Source organism: Patiria miniata, unplaced genomic scaffold (genome assembly GCF_015706575.1).
Source record: "Patiria miniata isolate m_02_andy unplaced genomic scaffold, ASM1570657v1 HiC_scaffold_6, whole genome shotgun sequence".
Classification (NCBI taxonomy): Eukaryota; Metazoa; Echinodermata; class Asteroidea; order Valvatida; family Asterinidae; genus Patiria; species Patiria miniata.
Window position 1 is genome coordinate 6,213,320 of NW_024037073.1, and position 9,866 is coordinate 6,223,185.

The 9,866-nt window shown below is 47.7% G+C and overlaps 37 non-coding genes across 37 annotated transcripts; all 37 read right to left on the bottom strand.

Moving 5' to 3' along the window:
- Nucleotides 1-105: 105 nt before the first annotated feature.
- Nucleotides 106-224, bottom strand: LOC119743860. Its single transcript, XR_005273292.1, has one exon. It is a non-coding gene; the product is annotated as a 5S ribosomal RNA (ribosomal RNA).
- A 147-nt stretch (nucleotides 225-371) lies between these two features.
- Nucleotides 372-490, bottom strand: LOC119743863. The gene has a single exon (XR_005273294.1). It is a non-coding gene; the product is annotated as a 5S ribosomal RNA (ribosomal RNA).
- Nucleotides 491-637: 147 nt separating this feature from the next.
- Nucleotides 638-756, bottom strand: LOC119743864. Its single transcript, XR_005273295.1, has one exon. It is a non-coding gene; the product is annotated as a 5S ribosomal RNA (ribosomal RNA).
- A 147-nt stretch (nucleotides 757-903) lies between these two features.
- On the bottom strand, nucleotides 904-1,022 carry LOC119743865. Its single transcript, XR_005273296.1, has one exon. It is a non-coding gene; the product is annotated as a 5S ribosomal RNA (ribosomal RNA).
- A 147-nt stretch (nucleotides 1,023-1,169) lies between these two features.
- On the bottom strand, nucleotides 1,170-1,288 carry LOC119743866. Its single transcript, XR_005273297.1, has one exon. It is a non-coding gene; the product is annotated as a 5S ribosomal RNA (ribosomal RNA).
- A 147-nt stretch (nucleotides 1,289-1,435) lies between these two features.
- LOC119743867 lies at nucleotides 1,436-1,554 on the bottom strand. The gene has a single exon (XR_005273298.1). It is a non-coding gene; the product is annotated as a 5S ribosomal RNA (ribosomal RNA).
- A 147-nt stretch (nucleotides 1,555-1,701) lies between these two features.
- On the bottom strand, nucleotides 1,702-1,820 carry LOC119743869. The gene has a single exon (XR_005273300.1). It is a non-coding gene; the product is annotated as a 5S ribosomal RNA (ribosomal RNA).
- A 147-nt stretch (nucleotides 1,821-1,967) lies between these two features.
- Nucleotides 1,968-2,086, bottom strand: LOC119743870. The gene has a single exon (XR_005273301.1). It is a non-coding gene; the product is annotated as a 5S ribosomal RNA (ribosomal RNA).
- Nucleotides 2,087-2,233: 147 nt separating this feature from the next.
- Nucleotides 2,234-2,352, bottom strand: LOC119743871. Its single transcript, XR_005273302.1, has one exon. It is a non-coding gene; the product is annotated as a 5S ribosomal RNA (ribosomal RNA).
- A 147-nt stretch (nucleotides 2,353-2,499) lies between these two features.
- On the bottom strand, nucleotides 2,500-2,618 carry LOC119743872. The gene has a single exon (XR_005273303.1). It is a non-coding gene; the product is annotated as a 5S ribosomal RNA (ribosomal RNA).
- Nucleotides 2,619-2,765: 147 nt separating this feature from the next.
- On the bottom strand, nucleotides 2,766-2,884 carry LOC119743873. The gene has a single exon (XR_005273304.1). It is a non-coding gene; the product is annotated as a 5S ribosomal RNA (ribosomal RNA).
- A 147-nt stretch (nucleotides 2,885-3,031) lies between these two features.
- LOC119743875 lies at nucleotides 3,032-3,150 on the bottom strand. The gene has a single exon (XR_005273306.1). It is a non-coding gene; the product is annotated as a 5S ribosomal RNA (ribosomal RNA).
- A 147-nt stretch (nucleotides 3,151-3,297) lies between these two features.
- LOC119743876 lies at nucleotides 3,298-3,416 on the bottom strand. The gene has a single exon (XR_005273307.1). It is a non-coding gene; the product is annotated as a 5S ribosomal RNA (ribosomal RNA).
- A 147-nt stretch (nucleotides 3,417-3,563) lies between these two features.
- On the bottom strand, nucleotides 3,564-3,682 carry LOC119743878. The gene has a single exon (XR_005273308.1). It is a non-coding gene; the product is annotated as a 5S ribosomal RNA (ribosomal RNA).
- Nucleotides 3,683-3,829: 147 nt separating this feature from the next.
- On the bottom strand, nucleotides 3,830-3,948 carry LOC119743879. Its single transcript, XR_005273309.1, has one exon. It is a non-coding gene; the product is annotated as a 5S ribosomal RNA (ribosomal RNA).
- A 147-nt stretch (nucleotides 3,949-4,095) lies between these two features.
- Nucleotides 4,096-4,214, bottom strand: LOC119743880. Its single transcript, XR_005273310.1, has one exon. It is a non-coding gene; the product is annotated as a 5S ribosomal RNA (ribosomal RNA).
- Nucleotides 4,215-4,362: 148 nt separating this feature from the next.
- On the bottom strand, nucleotides 4,363-4,481 carry LOC119743881. Its single transcript, XR_005273311.1, has one exon. It is a non-coding gene; the product is annotated as a 5S ribosomal RNA (ribosomal RNA).
- Nucleotides 4,482-4,628: 147 nt separating this feature from the next.
- On the bottom strand, nucleotides 4,629-4,747 carry LOC119743882. The gene has a single exon (XR_005273312.1). It is a non-coding gene; the product is annotated as a 5S ribosomal RNA (ribosomal RNA).
- A 148-nt stretch (nucleotides 4,748-4,895) lies between these two features.
- On the bottom strand, nucleotides 4,896-5,014 carry LOC119743883. Its single transcript, XR_005273313.1, has one exon. It is a non-coding gene; the product is annotated as a 5S ribosomal RNA (ribosomal RNA).
- A 147-nt stretch (nucleotides 5,015-5,161) lies between these two features.
- On the bottom strand, nucleotides 5,162-5,280 carry LOC119743884. Its single transcript, XR_005273314.1, has one exon. It is a non-coding gene; the product is annotated as a 5S ribosomal RNA (ribosomal RNA).
- Nucleotides 5,281-5,427: 147 nt separating this feature from the next.
- Nucleotides 5,428-5,546, bottom strand: LOC119743885. The gene has a single exon (XR_005273315.1). It is a non-coding gene; the product is annotated as a 5S ribosomal RNA (ribosomal RNA).
- Nucleotides 5,547-5,693: 147 nt separating this feature from the next.
- LOC119743887 lies at nucleotides 5,694-5,812 on the bottom strand. The gene has a single exon (XR_005273317.1). It is a non-coding gene; the product is annotated as a 5S ribosomal RNA (ribosomal RNA).
- Nucleotides 5,813-5,959: 147 nt separating this feature from the next.
- On the bottom strand, nucleotides 5,960-6,078 carry LOC119743888. Its single transcript, XR_005273318.1, has one exon. It is a non-coding gene; the product is annotated as a 5S ribosomal RNA (ribosomal RNA).
- Nucleotides 6,079-6,225: 147 nt separating this feature from the next.
- On the bottom strand, nucleotides 6,226-6,344 carry LOC119743889. The gene has a single exon (XR_005273319.1). It is a non-coding gene; the product is annotated as a 5S ribosomal RNA (ribosomal RNA).
- A 147-nt stretch (nucleotides 6,345-6,491) lies between these two features.
- On the bottom strand, nucleotides 6,492-6,610 carry LOC119743890. The gene has a single exon (XR_005273320.1). It is a non-coding gene; the product is annotated as a 5S ribosomal RNA (ribosomal RNA).
- Nucleotides 6,611-6,758: 148 nt separating this feature from the next.
- LOC119743891 lies at nucleotides 6,759-6,877 on the bottom strand. Its single transcript, XR_005273321.1, has one exon. It is a non-coding gene; the product is annotated as a 5S ribosomal RNA (ribosomal RNA).
- A 147-nt stretch (nucleotides 6,878-7,024) lies between these two features.
- LOC119743892 lies at nucleotides 7,025-7,143 on the bottom strand. The gene has a single exon (XR_005273322.1). It is a non-coding gene; the product is annotated as a 5S ribosomal RNA (ribosomal RNA).
- Nucleotides 7,144-7,290: 147 nt separating this feature from the next.
- On the bottom strand, nucleotides 7,291-7,409 carry LOC119743894. Its single transcript, XR_005273323.1, has one exon. It is a non-coding gene; the product is annotated as a 5S ribosomal RNA (ribosomal RNA).
- Nucleotides 7,410-7,556: 147 nt separating this feature from the next.
- On the bottom strand, nucleotides 7,557-7,675 carry LOC119743895. The gene has a single exon (XR_005273324.1). It is a non-coding gene; the product is annotated as a 5S ribosomal RNA (ribosomal RNA).
- Nucleotides 7,676-7,822: 147 nt separating this feature from the next.
- LOC119743896 lies at nucleotides 7,823-7,941 on the bottom strand. The gene has a single exon (XR_005273325.1). It is a non-coding gene; the product is annotated as a 5S ribosomal RNA (ribosomal RNA).
- Nucleotides 7,942-8,088: 147 nt separating this feature from the next.
- On the bottom strand, nucleotides 8,089-8,207 carry LOC119743897. Its single transcript, XR_005273326.1, has one exon. It is a non-coding gene; the product is annotated as a 5S ribosomal RNA (ribosomal RNA).
- Nucleotides 8,208-8,355: 148 nt separating this feature from the next.
- On the bottom strand, nucleotides 8,356-8,474 carry LOC119743900. Its single transcript, XR_005273328.1, has one exon. It is a non-coding gene; the product is annotated as a 5S ribosomal RNA (ribosomal RNA).
- Nucleotides 8,475-8,621: 147 nt separating this feature from the next.
- Nucleotides 8,622-8,740, bottom strand: LOC119743901. The gene has a single exon (XR_005273329.1). It is a non-coding gene; the product is annotated as a 5S ribosomal RNA (ribosomal RNA).
- Nucleotides 8,741-8,887: 147 nt separating this feature from the next.
- LOC119743902 lies at nucleotides 8,888-9,006 on the bottom strand. Its single transcript, XR_005273330.1, has one exon. It is a non-coding gene; the product is annotated as a 5S ribosomal RNA (ribosomal RNA).
- A 147-nt stretch (nucleotides 9,007-9,153) lies between these two features.
- LOC119743903 lies at nucleotides 9,154-9,272 on the bottom strand. The gene has a single exon (XR_005273331.1). It is a non-coding gene; the product is annotated as a 5S ribosomal RNA (ribosomal RNA).
- A 147-nt stretch (nucleotides 9,273-9,419) lies between these two features.
- Nucleotides 9,420-9,538, bottom strand: LOC119743904. The gene has a single exon (XR_005273332.1). It is a non-coding gene; the product is annotated as a 5S ribosomal RNA (ribosomal RNA).
- Nucleotides 9,539-9,685: 147 nt separating this feature from the next.
- LOC119743905 lies at nucleotides 9,686-9,804 on the bottom strand. The gene has a single exon (XR_005273333.1). It is a non-coding gene; the product is annotated as a 5S ribosomal RNA (ribosomal RNA).
- Between the last annotated feature and the right edge of the window lie 62 nt (nucleotides 9,805-9,866).

A 9,866-nucleotide genomic window follows, 5' to 3' on the forward strand; every position in this document is an offset into this window, starting at 1 on the left:
GCCGCCGTTCCAAAAAAATAAAAAAACACCAAAAATTCGGAACCCCAAAATGGCCAACCCCCCAAATTGCAACGCACTAACAGCGCCCCCAGACAAAAAACAAAAAGCCTACGACACCTGGTATTCCCAGGCGGTCTCCCATCCAAGTACTAACCAAGCCCGACGTTGCTTAACTTCGGTGATCGGACGAGAACCGGTGTATTCAACGTAGTATGGTCGTAGGCGATGTAAACTTTCTTTTAGCCAGTTTTGAAGCAAACTTGGCCGCCGCCGTTCCAAAAAAATAAAAAAACACCAAAAATTCGGAACCCCAAAATGGCCAACCCCCCAAATTGCAACGCACTAACAGCGCCCCCAGACAAAAAACAAAAAGCCTACGACACCTGGTATTCCCAGGCGGTCTCCCATCCAAGTACTAACCAAGCCCGACGTTGCTTAACTTCGGTGATCGGACGAGAACCGGTGTATTCAACGTAGTATGGTCGTAGGCGATGTAAACTTTCTTTTAGCCAGTTTTGAAGCAAACTTGGCCGCCGCCGTTCCAAAAAAATAAAAAAACACCAAAAATTCGGAACCCCAAAATGGCCAACCCCCCAAATTGCAACGCACTAACAGCGCCCCCAGACAAAAAACAAAAAGCCTACGACACCTGGTATTCCCAGGCGGTCTCCCATCCAAGTACTAACCAAGCCCGACGTTGCTTAACTTCGGTGATCGGACGAGAACCGGTGTATTCAACGTAGTATGGTCGTAGGCGATGTAAACTTTCTTTTAGCCAGTTTTGAAGCAAACTTGGCCGCCGCCGTTCCAAAAAAATAAAAAAACACCAAAAATTCGGAACCCCAAAATGGCCAACCCCCCAAATTGCAACGCACTAACAGCGCCCCCAGACAAAAAACAAAAAGCCTACGACACCTGGTATTCCCAGGCGGTCTCCCATCCAAGTACTAACCAAGCCCGACGTTGCTTAACTTCGGTGATCGGACGAGAACCGGTGTATTCAACGTAGTATGGTCGTAGGCGATGTAAACTTTCTTTTAGCCAGTTTTGAAGCAAACTTGGCCGCCGCCGTTCCAAAAAAATAAAAAAACACCAAAAATTCGGAACCCCAAAATGGCCAACCCCCCAAATTGCAACGCACTAACAGCGCCCCCAGACAAAAAACAAAAAGCCTACGACACCTGGTATTCCCAGGCGGTCTCCCATCCAAGTACTAACCAAGCCCGACGTTGCTTAACTTCGGTGATCGGACGAGAACCGGTGTATTCAACGTAGTATGGTCGTAGGCGATGTAAACTTTCTTTTAGCCAGTTTTGAAGCAAACTTGGCCGCCGCCGTTCCAAAAAAATAAAAAAACACCAAAAATTCGGAACCCCAAAATGGCCAACCCCCCAAATTGCAACGCACTAACAGCGCCCCCAGACAAAAAACAAAAAGCCTACGACACCTGGTATTCCCAGGCGGTCTCCCATCCAAGTACTAACCAAGCCCGACGTTGCTTAACTTCGGTGATCGGACGAGAACCGGTGTATTCAACGTAGTATGGTCGTAGGCGATGTAAACTTTCTTTTAGCCAGTTTTGAAGCAAACTTGGCCGCCGCCGTTCCAAAAAAATAAAAAAACACCAAAAATTCGGAACCCCAAAATGGCCAACCCCCCAAATTGCAACGCACTAACAGCGCCCCCAGACAAAAAACAAAAAGCCTACGACACCTGGTATTCCCAGGCGGTCTCCCATCCAAGTACTAACCAAGCCCGACGTTGCTTAACTTCGGTGATCGGACGAGAACCGGTGTATTCAACGTAGTATGGTCGTAGGCGATGTAAACTTTCTTTTAGCCAGTTTTGAAGCAAACTTGGCCGCCGCCGTTCCAAAAAAATAAAAAAACACCAAAAATTCGGAACCCCAAAATGGCCAACCCCCCAAATTGCAACGCACTAACAGCGCCCCCAGACAAAAAACAAAAAGCCTACGACACCTGGTATTCCCAGGCGGTCTCCCATCCAAGTACTAACCAAGCCCGACGTTGCTTAACTTCGGTGATCGGACGAGAACCGGTGTATTCAACGTAGTATGGTCGTAGGCGATGTAAACTTTCTTTTAGCCAGTTTTGAAGCAAACTTGGCCGCCGCCGTTCCAAAAAAATAAAAAAACACCAAAAATTCGGAACCCCAAAATGGCCAACCCCCCAAATTGCAACGCACTAACAGCGCCCCCAGACAAAAAACAAAAAGCCTACGACACCTGGTATTCCCAGGCGGTCTCCCATCCAAGTACTAACCAAGCCCGACGTTGCTTAACTTCGGTGATCGGACGAGAACCGGTGTATTCAACGTAGTATGGTCGTAGGCGATGTAAACTTTCTTTTAGCCAGTTTTGAAGCAAACTTGGCCGCCGCCGTTCCAAAAAAATAAAAAAACACCAAAAATTCGGAACCCCAAAATGGCCAACCCCCCAAATTGCAACGCACTAACAGCGCCCCCAGACAAAAAACAAAAAGCCTACGACACCTGGTATTCCCAGGCGGTCTCCCATCCAAGTACTAACCAAGCCCGACGTTGCTTAACTTCGGTGATCGGACGAGAACCGGTGTATTCAACGTAGTATGGTCGTAGGCGATGTAAACTTTCTTTTAGCCAGTTTTGAAGCAAACTTGGCCGCCGCCGTTCCAAAAAAATAAAAAAACACCAAAAATTCGGAACCCCAAAATGGCCAACCCCCCAAATTGCAACGCACTAACAGCGCCCCCAGACAAAAAACAAAAAGCCTACGACACCTGGTATTCCCAGGCGGTCTCCCATCCAAGTACTAACCAAGCCCGACGTTGCTTAACTTCGGTGATCGGACGAGAACCGGTGTATTCAACGTAGTATGGTCGTAGGCGATGTAAACTTTCTTTTAGCCAGTTTTGAAGCAAACTTGGCCGCCGCCGTTCCAAAAAAATAAAAAAACACCAAAAATTCGGAACCCCAAAATGGCCAACCCCCCAAATTGCAACGCACTAACAGCGCCCCCAGACAAAAAACAAAAAGCCTACGACACCTGGTATTCCCAGGCGGTCTCCCATCCAAGTACTAACCAAGCCCGACGTTGCTTAACTTCGGTGATCGGACGAGAACCGGTGTATTCAACGTAGTATGGTCGTAGGCGATGTAAACTTTCTTTTAGCCAGTTTTGAAGCAAACTTGGCCGCCGCCGTTCAAAAAAAATAAAAAAACACCAAAAATTCGGAACCCCAAAATGGCCAACCCCCCAAATTGCAACGCACTAACAGCGCCCCCAGACAAAAAACAAAAAGCCTACGACACCTGGTATTCCCAGGCGGTCTCCCATCCAAGTACTAACCAAGCCCGACGTTGCTTAACTTCGGTGATCGGACGAGAACCGGTGTATTCAACGTAGTATGGTCGTAGGCGATGTAAACTTTCTTTTAGCCAGTTTTGAAGCAAACTTGGCCGCCGCCGTTCCAAAAAAATAAAAAAACACCAAAAATTCGGAACCCCAAAATGGCCAACCCCCCAAATTGCAACGCACTAACAGCGCCCCCAGACAAAAAACAAAAAGCCTACGACACCTGGTATTCCCAGGCGGTCTCCCATCCAAGTACTAACCAAGCCCGACGTTGCTTAACTTCGGTGATCGGACGAGAACCGGTGTATTCAACGTAGTATGGTCGTAGGCGATGTAAACTTTCTTTTAGCCAGTTTTGAAGCAAACTTGGCCGCCGCCGTTCCAAAAAAATAAAAAAACACCAAAAATTCGGAACCCCAAAATGGCCAACCCCCCAAATTGCAACGCACTAACAGCGCCCCCAGACAAAAAACAAAAAGCCTACGACACCTGGTATTCCCAGGCGGTCTCCCATCCAAGTACTAACCAAGCCCGACGTTGCTTAACTTCGGTGATCGGACGAGAACCGGTGTATTCAACGTAGTATGGTCGTAGGCGATGTAAACTTTCTTTTAGCCAGTTTTGAAGCAAACTTGGCCGCCGCCGTTCCAAAAAAATAAAAAAACACCAAAAATTCGGAACCCCAAAATGGCCAACCCCCCAAATTGCAACGCACTAACAGCGCCCCCAGACAAAAAACAAAAAGCCTACGACACCTGGTATTCCCAGGCGGTCTCCCATCCAAGTACTAACCAAGCCCGACGTTGCTTAACTTCGGTGATCGGACGAGAACCGGTGTATTCAACGTAGTATGGTCGTAGGCGATGTAAACTTTCTTTTAGCCAGTTTTGAAGCAAACTTGGCCGCCGCCGTTCCAAAAAAAATAAAAAAACACCAAAAATTCGGAACCCCAAAATGGCCAACCCCCCAAATTGCAACGCACTAACAGCGCCCCCAGACAAAAAACAAAAAGCCTACGACACCTGGTATTCCCAGGCGGTCTCCCATCCAAGTACTAACCAAGCCCGACGTTGCTTAACTTCGGTGATCGGACGAGAACCGGTGTATTCAACGTAGTATGGTCGTAGGCGATGTAAACTTTCTTTTAGCCAGTTTTGAAGCAAACTTGGCCGCCGCCGTTCCAAAAAAATAAAAAAACACCAAAAATTCGGAACCCCAAAATGGCCAACCCCCCAAATTGCAACGCACTAACAGCGCCCCCAGACAAAAAACAAAAAGCCTACGACACCTGGTATTCCCAGGCGGTCTCCCATCCAAGTACTAACCAAGCCCGACGTTGCTTAACTTCGGTGATCGGACGAGAACCGGTGTATTCAACGTAGTATGGTCGTAGGCGATGTAAACTTTCTTTTAGCCAGTTTTGAAGCAAACTTGGCCGCCGCCGTTCCAAAAAAAATAAAAAAACACCAAAAATTCGGAACCCCAAAATGGCCAACCCCCCAAATTGCAACGCACTAACAGCGCCCCCAGACAAAAAACAAAAAGCCTACGACACCTGGTATTCCCAGGCGGTCTCCCATCCAAGTACTAACCAAGCCCGACGTTGCTTAACTTCGGTGATCGGACGAGAACCGGTGTATTCAACGTAGTATGGTCGTAGGCGATGTAAACTTTCTTTTAGCCAGTTTTGAAGCAAACTTGGCCGCCGCCGTTCCAAAAAAATAAAAAAACACCAAAAATTCGGAACCCCAAAATGGCCAACCCCCCAAATTGCAACGCACTAACAGCGCCCCCAGACAAAAAACAAAAAGCCTACGACACCTGGTATTCCCAGGCGGTCTCCCATCCAAGTACTAACCAAGCCCGACGTTGCTTAACTTCGGTGATCGGACGAGAACCGGTGTATTCAACGTAGTATGGTCGTAGGCGATGTAAACTTTCTTTTAGCCAGTTTTGAAGCAAACTTGGCCGCCGCCGTTCCAAAAAAATAAAAAAACACCAAAAATTCGGAACCCCAAAATGGCCAACCCCCCAAATTGCAACGCACTAACAGCGCCCCCAGACAAAAAACAAAAAGCCTACGACACCTGGTATTCCCAGGCGGTCTCCCATCCAAGTACTAACCAAGCCCGACGTTGCTTAACTTCGGTGATCGGACGAGAACCGGTGTATTCAACGTAGTATGGTCGTAGGCGATGTAAACTTTCTTTTAGCCAGTTTTGAAGCAAACTTGGCCGCCGCCGTTCCAAAAAAATAAAAAAACACCAAAAATTCGGAACCCCAAAATGGCCAACCCCCCAAATTGCAACGCACTAACAGCGCCCCCAGACAAAAAACAAAAAGCCTACGACACCTGGTATTCCCAGGCGGTCTCCCATCCAAGTACTAACCAAGCCCGACGTTGCTTAACTTCGGTGATCGGACGAGAACCGGTGTATTCAACGTAGTATGGTCGTAGGCGATGTAAACTTTCTTTTAGCCAGTTTTGAAGCAAACTTGGCCGCCGCCGTTCCAAAAAAATAAAAAAACACCAAAAATTCGGAACCCCAAAATGGCCAACCCCCCAAATTGCAACGCACTAACAGCGCCCCCAGACAAAAAACAAAAAGCCTACGACACCTGGTATTCCCAGGCGGTCTCCCATCCAAGTACTAACCAAGCCCGACGTTGCTTAACTTCGGTGATCGGACGAGAACCGGTGTATTCAACGTAGTATGGTCGTAGGCGATGTAAACTTTCTTTTAGCCAGTTTTGAAGCAAACTTGGCCGCCGCCGTTCCAAAAAAATAAAAAAACACCAAAAATTCGGAACCCCAAAATGGCCAACCCCCCAAATTGCAACGCACTAACAGCGCCCCCAGACAAAAAACAAAAAGCCTACGACACCTGGTATTCCCAGGCGGTCTCCCATCCAAGTACTAACCAAGCCCGACGTTGCTTAACTTCGGTGATCGGACGAGAACCGGTGTATTCAACGTAGTATGGTCGTAGGCGATGTAAACTTTCTTTTAGCCAGTTTTGAAGCAAACTTGGCCGCCGCCGTTCCAAAAAAATAAAAAAACACCAAAAATTCGGAACCCCAAAATGGCCAACCCCCCAAATTGCAACGCACTAACAGCGCCCCCAGACAAAAAACAAAAAGCCTACGACACCTGGTATTCCCAGGCGGTCTCCCATCCAAGTACTAACCAAGCCCGACGTTGCTTAACTTCGGTGATCGGACGAGAACCGGTGTATTCAACGTAGTATGGTCGTAGGCGATGTAAACTTTCTTTTAGCCAGTTTTGAAGCAAACTTGGCCGCCGCCGTTCCAAAAAAAATAAAAAAACACCAAAAATTCGGAACCCCAAAATGGCCAACCCCCCAAATTGCAACGCACTAACAGCGCCCCCAGACAAAAAACAAAAAGCCTACGACACCTGGTATTCCCAGGCGGTCTCCCATCCAAGTACTAACCAAGCCCGACGTTGCTTAACTTCGGTGATCGGACGAGAACCGGTGTATTCAACGTAGTATGGTCGTAGGCGATGTAAACTTTCTTTTAGCCAGTTTTGAAGCAAACTTGGCCGCCGCCGTTCCAAAAAAATAAAAAAACACCAAAAATTCGGAACCCCAAAATGGCCAACCCCCCAAATTGCAACGCACTAACAGCGCCCCCAGACAAAAAACAAAAAGCCTACGACACCTGGTATTCCCAGGCGGTCTCCCATCCAAGTACTAACCAAGCCCGACGTTGCTTAACTTCGGTGATCGGACGAGAACCGGTGTATTCAACGTAGTATGGTCGTAGGCGATGTAAACTTTCTTTTAGCCAGTTTTGAAGCAAACTTGGCCGCCGCCGTTCCAAAAAAATAAAAAAACACCAAAAATTCGGAACCCCAAAATGGCCAACCCCCCAAATTGCAACGCACTAACAGCGCCCCCAGACAAAAAACAAAAAGCCTACGACACCTGGTATTCCCAGGCGGTCTCCCATCCAAGTACTAACCAAGCCCGACGTTGCTTAACTTCGGTGATCGGACGAGAACCGGTGTATTCAACGTAGTATGGTCGTAGGCGATGTAAACTTTCTTTTAGCCAGTTTTGAAGCAAACTTGGCCGCCGCCGTTCCAAAAAAATAAAAAAACACCAAAAATTCGGAACCCCAAAATGGCCAACCCCCCAAATTGCAACGCACTAACAGCGCCCCCAGACAAAAAACAAAAAGCCTACGACACCTGGTATTCCCAGGCGGTCTCCCATCCAAGTACTAACCAAGCCCGACGTTGCTTAACTTCGGTGATCGGACGAGAACCGGTGTATTCAACGTAGTATGGTCGTAGGCGATGTAAACTTTCTTTTAGCCAGTTTTGAAGCAAACTTGGCCGCCGCCGTTCCAAAAAAATAAAAAAACACCAAAAATTCGGAACCCCAAAATGGCCAACCCCCCAAATTGCAACGCACTAACAGCGCCCCCAGACAAAAAACAAAAAGCCTACGACACCTGGTATTCCCAGGCGGTCTCCCATCCAAGTACTAACCAAGCCCGACGTTGCTTAACTTCGGTGATCGGACGAGAACCGGTGTATTCAACGTAGTATGGTCGTAGGCGATGTAAACTTTCTTTTAGCCAGTTTTGAAGCAAACTTGGCCGCCGCCGTTCCAAAAAAATAAAAAAACACCAAAAATTCGGAACCCCAAAATGGCCAACCCCCCAAATTGCAACGCACTAACAGCGCCCCCAGACAAAAAACAAAAAGCCTACGACACCTGGTATTCCCAGGCGGTCTCCCATCCAAGTACTAACCAAGCCCGACGTTGCTTAACTTCGGTGATCGGACGAGAACCGGTGTATTCAACGTAGTATGGTCGTAGGCGATGTAAACTTTCTTTTAGCCAGTTTTGAAGCAAACTTGGCCGCCGCCGTTCCAAAAAAAATAAAAAAACACCAAAAATTCGGAACCCCAAAATGGCCAACCCCCCAAATTGCAACGCACTAACAGCGCCCCCAGACAAAAAACAAAAAGCCTACGACACCTGGTATTCCCAGGCGGTCTCCCATCCAAGTACTAACCAAGCCCGACGTTGCTTAACTTCGGTGATCGGACGAGAACCGGTGTATTCAACGTAGTATGGTCGTAGGCGATGTAAACTTTCTTTTAGCCAGTTTTGAAGCAAACTTGGCCGCCGCCGTTCCAAAAAAATAAAAAAACACCAAAAATTCGGAACCCCAAAATGGCCAACCCCCCAAATTGCAACGCACTAACAGCGCCCCCAGACAAAAAACAAAAAGCCTACGACACCTGGTATTCCCAGGCGGTCTCCCATCCAAGTACTAACCAAGCCCGACGTTGCTTAACTTCGGTGATCGGACGAGAACCGGTGTATTCAACGTAGTATGGTCGTAGGCGATGTAAACTTTCTTTTAGCCAGTTTTGAAGCAAACTTGGCCGCCGCCGTTCCAAAAAAATAAAAAAACACCAAAAATTCGGAACCCCAAAATGGCCAACCCCCCAAATTGCAACGCACTAACAGCGCCCCCAGACAAAAAACAAAAAGCCTACGACACCTGGTATTCCCAGGCGGTCTCCCATCCAAGTACTAACCAAGCCCGACGTTGCTTAACTTCGGTGATCGGACGAGAACCGGTGTATTCAACGTAGTATGGTCGTAGGCGATGTAAACTTTCTTTTAGCCAGTTTTGAAGCAAACTTGGCCGCCGCCGTTCCAAAAAAATAAAAAAACACCAAAAATTCGGAACCCCAAAATGGCCAACCCCCCAAATTGCAACGCACTAACAGCGCCCCCAGACAAAAAACAAAAAGCCTACGACACCTGGTATTCCCAGGCGGTCTCCCATCCAAGTACTAACCAAGCCCGACGTTGCTTAACTTCGGTGATCGGACGAGAACCGGTGTATTCAACGTAGTATGGTCGTAGGCGATGTAAACTTTCTTTTAGCCAGTTTTGAAGCAAACTTGGCCGCCGCCGTTCCAAAAAAAAAAAAAAACACCAAAAATTCGGAACCCCAAAATGGCCAACCCCCCAAATTGCAACGCACTAACAGCGCCCCCAGACAAAAAACAAAAAGCCTACGACACCTGGTATTCCCAGGCGGTCTCCCATCCAAGTACTAACCAAGCCCGACGTTGCTTAACTTCGGTGATCGGACGAGAACCGGTGTATTCAACGTAGTATGGTCGTAGGCGATGTAAACTTTCTTTTAGCCAGTTTTGAAGCAAACTTGGCCGCCGCCGTTCCAAAAAAATAAAAAAACACCAAAAATTCGGAACCCCAAAATGGCCAACCCCCCAAATTGCAACGCACTAACAGCGCCCCCAGACAAAAAACAAAAAGCCTACGACACCTGGTATTCCCAGGCGGTCTCCCATCCAAGTACTAACCAAGCCCGACGTTGCTTAACTTCGGTGATCGGACGAGAACCGGTGTATTCAACGTAGTATGGTCGTAGGCGATGTAAACTTTCTTTTAGCCAGTTTTGAAGCAAACTTGGCCGCCGCCGTTCCAAAAAAATA